The following is a 6,038-nucleotide window of genomic DNA, read 5'->3' as shown; positions in this document are numbered from 1 at the left end:
CATCTACTATATTAATTTATATGAAAAATGTAGAATAGCAATATATAATCACACATAATTCTAGAAACACAATTATAAGCTTTTATTTTAATGTTTTGTTCTCTTTAAAATTGTCTAAAGTTTTTGAATTTATGCTTTAGCTACCTTGAAATTTAATTTTTAATCCCCTAACCATTAGTTATGTGCTTAGTAGTTAAAATTGCTATTAAACATCTTTTATGGAATTAAAATTTTATTTCTGATTAGGCAGTGAATTATATATATAATCAATTATTATATCCATTTAAAAATTATGACCAAAAGATTAATCCTCCATAGATGTTTTTAGCAATATTAACTATGCTGGTAGAATTGGAATTAAGGAATAAGAAATGGAGAGACAGAGGATCAATTTATTAATTTCAGAAAAAACTTTAAGTCTTTTGTAACTTCAGTAGATTTTGTGAAATGAACATAAACTAAACTGTGGTCATAAAATGCTGCCATTTTCCAGGCCAGCTCTATGCTTTTTACTTCTTTGACATAGCTATACATTTGGAATCTAGCAGCATTATTTCTTCACACGGTTTGAGGTGGCAGTGTATGATAAAATGGGCTTTTGTTGCTGTGACTGGGCAATAGGACTTGGGAATAGAAGATGAGGGTAGAAAGGAGGAGACAAAAATAGGTTTTCAGAAATGTACTGAATTTTAAAAATCATTTTTTATGTTTAAATAGAAGAAATTGCTAGGTTGTCTCCATTTTGTGATGTACAACCTGATTGCGTTCCTTAATTGCTTCCTTTGAACAATTTAACTTTAGGACAGTCATTGTGAGAGGGAATGGGAATGTCTGGAGGTTATGGAAAAACTGAAGGAAAATATTCAAGAAGGAATTTCTGGTATATGTCTTTCTCAGAAAGTGTATAAAGGGGTTAAGATGTCCAGTATAAATAAAATCAGCCAGAAGATTGTGTTCCACGATTTATATTTTAACCCTTGATATTTATTCTCCCTCCCTTACCCCACAAAATGTACATGACAATAAAATGAGCACTTTTGTAGCATGGTTCATGTGTCTCAGGTTACATAAATATATTGCATTTCTCAATGTCAACATTACATTGTTGTACCTATGCTAGTTTTTATGCTAATAATGACATTTTCTATTTTGGTGATATAAAGTGAGTTTTTAAATAGGATTGGAGGGGCACCTGGGTGGCTCAGTTGATAGAGCCTGCAACTCTTGATCTCAGTACTGTGAGTTTGAGACCCATGTTGGGTGTAGATATTACTTAAAAATAAAATCTTTAAAGGTAAAGAAATAACTACTATTGGGTATTTTTGGCTAAATCCTTCATTTGCCTGGAATAGATAAGCTATTTCTCTTAGGCATATGCTAAAGGGTAGAACTATAGATTTATAGGTATGGAGTACACAATTATCATATCTTAGTTTTTATTGCATGAACACAATTATGATATCTTAGTTTTCACTACTAGTGTGATATAAGTACATTCTATATGATTTCAGTTGTCTATGTTATTGATATTATGGATAATCTTTAAAGAATTCTGTTTTAGAGTCTTTTTAATTGAATTTAATGATACATAGTTTTGATTCTGAGAAATCTTTATATTCTTAATCACAAGGCTCAAAGGACATGAATATTAAATGTGATATTTGTTGGTTGGGATCTGTAATCTGGGAGTGAAATCAAAGAAAAGGCATTTTGTTTTAGTTAAAACTAAAGGTTGAAAGCTATAGTATCACTTGGTGTGTTCTACTTTTGATGTCTTTTTAGTACTTTAAAGACTCAAAAAACATCATTCACTTTTGTTGGCATATCAGTCAGGGTTCACCAGATAAACAGAACCAATAAGATACATGTACCATATACATATACACAGGTATATTCATGATTTAAGAAAGTGGCCACCCACTTGTGCAGACAGGCATGTCTAAATTCTGCAGGGTAGGCTGGAAACCTAGGAGGAAATGCTGCAGGCTGGAGGCCAAATATCTTCTTGTCCATGGCCATCTGGTTTTGCTCTTAAAGCCTTCAACTTAAGCTGCCTGGGTGGCTCAGTGGGTTAAGCCTCTGCCTTCAGTTCAGGTCCTGATCTCGGTTCTGGGATCAAGTCCCACATCAGGCTCTCTGCTAGGCAGGGAGCCTGCCTCCTCCTCTCTCTCTCTCTCTACTTGTGATCTCTCTCTCTGTCAAATAAATAAAATCTTTAAAAAAAAAAAAGCTTTCAACTTAAGAGATGAGACCCACCCATATTTTTGAGGATAATGTCTGTTCTTTAAAGTCAACTGATGGTAGATGGTAGCAACATCCACAGAATACTTTCATAACTGCACATGGATTAGTGTTTCATTAAATAACTGGGTACCATAAAAGTATAAACAAGTTGACATATAAAATTAAACATCACAATTGGCCTTTTAAAAAAATATTTATGTCATAAGTCACAAAAATGCCTGGGGTCATACTATCAAACTATTACCACAGAACACATTAGGCAACATCCCTGAAGTGAAAAATTTTCAATTCCAGAGATAGTAGCTGATAGCCATTTGCTTATTAAGAATTATTAATTGAGTGTTCTTTAAGTGCTAGTATTGGAAAAGAACAGTATGCAAAACTACAAATGGACTCTGCTTTCATGAATACTGATTATTGTCAATGCTTAAGAAAGAGAAAAAAAATAGTTATTAACCCAAAGACAAACCCATTTATTAAAAGCCCATTTTACTGGCTTGCCTTATGTAAACTTTTTTTTTTTTAACATAAACCTTCTATTTCAAGGTCTAAAATTGTCAACTTTCTCTTTAATTAAATAATTTATATTACTTTGAAACTGTTCTTTAGAGATTTACAAGAACAGTTTTGGAAATTTTTCTTATTTTAGTTCATTGGTACTGTGAAATTGTCTATTTTTAAGGCATTGTGTCCTGCTGGGCTACCAGGGTTGGTGAAGGATCTCAAGATGGCTGGGCGAAAACTTCTTTAAAGGCCATTGATTGGGTAGCTTTTGGGGAGATCATACCCCACAACCTAAAGGTCCTTGTTAACTCCCCAAAATCCCATAATGAGACCTTTACCTCCATGTTGGCTGATGTCCCTGAGAATCCACCTGCTACTGACTGGACTTACTACAAAGCCAGTTTGGTAAAGGCTGCCTTGGTAGATGACTTTGAGAAAAAGGTTTAATGCCTGGAAGGTTCCTGTGCCAGAGGACAAATAGACTGTTCAGGTGGATGCTGAACAAAAAGAAGATGTGAAAAGTTGTGTTGAGTTTTTGTCTCTCTCAAAGGCTAGGACTGAGGTATATGAAAAAAGAGCTGGAGAAGATGAAGAACATAGTTCCATTTGATCATCTAGTTCCATTTGATCAGATGATCGTTGAGGACCTGAATGAAGTCTTTCCAGAAACCAAATTAGACAAGAAGAAATATCTCTATTGGCCTTACAAGCCAATTCAAAATTTATAAACTTGAGTTGGTGAGAAAGCTGTGGCCTTGTATTACAGACACTGGACATTAAAAATAATTATATGGTAATAAAAAAAAATAAAGCACCATGTCCTTTGATCTAAAAGTAGAAACTCTAGTCTGTATCAGTTTTCACTGACCTTATGTTTATTGATTATGTGCCATAATAATAATAAAAATTCTTTTAAAGTTAACTAATTTATGAAATGTCTAATTCCTTCAGTCATAGTTGTGTTTTAGAGATCAGGAAACCGATGTGCAGAGAGGTTAAGTGACTTGCCCATGGTATTACAAGCAATAAGTGATGGAACAGGATTCAAACTTTATTCAGATGCTTTTTGAATCTGTAGCCTGTAGTATTTTACTACCTTACTCAGCTTGTCTTTGTATGAAACTTAGTAAAGTTACTGGATCTTTTGGGACAACCTGTATAATTATGTATTCCTTAATATATAAGGATCCATGTTAGTTTTCATTGTAATTTAGGGCTTAATTAATAAAGGTTTCTGTCTTCCATAGCATGTATAACTTTTGCCAAATGATTAAAATATGTCATTTCCTCTTTTGTCTCGGTTGCCCATAAATTCACAGTTAATATTAATACTCACTTGTAGTAGTTTTCTCATTTGTGGTTTCTCATGTAATTATATCCTGTGTTTCTTCATATAGTTGCTAAGCTCTTCCCTTAGTTTTAAATTAACCTGCCTTATAACAATATTTTAAATTATAAATCACCACAGTCTTTTAAAGATTCTAGATAAACAAAAATGAATGTAAAATATTTATTATTTTATAATCTGATTGCTTTGTTTTGTTCATTGATGTGTCATAGTACCTAAAACAGCAGATAACACAGAGTAAATATTAGTGAATGAGTGGATTGAATTAATCTCTTTCTCTTAGACATCTAGCTGATTCCAAGTAGAATTTAAATTTATTCATACTTAATGTATTTACTGACATGGTAGACTTTGCTGTTTTACTTTACATCTTCTATTTGACATGTTTTTCCATTTTACTCTCCTTTCTTTCTTTCTTTGGATTAATATCATGATTAATTTTATGTGTCTACTTCACTGGGCTGGAAGGGTACCCAGATACTTGGTCAAACATTCTTTGGTCAGACATTTCAAGTGTGTCCGTAAGGGTGTTTCTGGATGTGAGATTACCATTTGAATCAGTAGACTGAGTAAAGCAGATTGCCCTCCCAATATGGGTGAGCCTCATCTAATCTGTTGAAGATCTGCATAAAACTGAAACATTTAACTTTTCCTGGGTCTCATGCCAGTTGGCTTTCAAATAAGAAATAGACTTGGCTCTCCTGGTTCTCATGTCTTTGGGTTTGGATTGGAACTATACCATCAGTTCTCTCCTGAGTCTCCAGTTAACTGACTGCAGCTCTTGGGACTTTCAGCCTCCATAATTTCATGAATCAACATATACATCCATCCTATTGGTTTTAGTTCTGTTTCTCTGGATATCCCTGAGTAATACGATTGATAATTTAACAGTTTTCCATTTTCCCCCTAATTTAGGAGTTCTACAGTTCATTTATTAATTCTAGAAATAATAATAAACATAATGATCATAGCCTAAAGTTAATCACTACATTTAACCTCCTTTTGGATAGTATTTTAATCCCATTTCTTCTGCTCCTGACACATTGTTATTGTGCTTTGTATAGTTTTTAGCCCCTGAGATTTTATTGTTACTATTTTTATATTTTATATTTATATACAAATACATATTTGGCACTGTATTTGCTGTTGTTTCTTGCATGTTGAATCTTGTATCTGGAATACATTCCTGCTCCTACTAGTATATTCTTGAGCATTTCCTCTAGAGACTTTCTGCTGATGACCCACTCTGTTTTATTGTTTTGAGAAAGTTGTTTTGTTAATTCTTTAACCATATTTTGCTGGGTATAAAATTCAGGATTAGGAATAATTTTTGTCATTATGTTTAAGGTCTCATTCTGCTGTTTTCTGGGTTTCACTGTTTTAGTGATGTTATTTATTGATCTGACCCTCATATGTACACACATGAATATATGTATATATGTATATATTAGCTTTGGGGCATATTTTGTATATCATGTAATTCATCCATTTCAATTATATAATTCAGTGATTTTTTTTTTTTTTTTAGTAAATTTAGCAGTTTTGTGTAGCCATCACCATTGATTAATTTTAGAACATTTCTGTCACTCTGATAAGAAACCTCATGTCAGGGGCACCTGGGTGGCTCAGTGGGTTAAGGCCTCTGCCTTCAGCTCAGGTTATGATCCCAGGGTCCTGTGATTGAACCCCGCATTGGGCTCTCCGCTCAGCAGTGAGCCTGCTTCCTCCCTCTCTCTCTGCCTGCCTCTCTGCCTACTTGTGATCTCTGTCTGTCAAATAAATAAATAAAATCTTAAAAAAAAAAAAAGAAACCTCATGTCCAGTAACTGTTAATCCCCATCCCCCCCCTTATCCCAGATAGCACTAATCTATTTTTTTTCTTTAGATTTTCCTCTTCTGGAAATTTCATATAAATCAAGTCATAGAATGCGTGATTTTACTA

General features: G+C 33.5%; 1 pseudogene; it reads left to right on the top strand.

The window, feature by feature from the left end:
• The first annotated feature begins 840 nt into the window (after positions 1-840).
• Positions 841-3,476, top strand: LOC125101194 (ATP synthase subunit d, mitochondrial-like; annotated as a pseudogene).
• The last annotated feature ends 2,562 nt before the right edge of the window (positions 3,477-6,038 follow it).

Source organism: Lutra lutra, chromosome 5 (genome assembly GCF_902655055.1).
Source record: "Lutra lutra chromosome 5, mLutLut1.2, whole genome shotgun sequence".
In the NCBI taxonomy this organism is placed as follows: Eukaryota; Metazoa; Chordata; class Mammalia; order Carnivora; family Mustelidae; genus Lutra; species Lutra lutra.
This window is presented reverse-complemented; position numbering and strand designations above follow the sequence as displayed.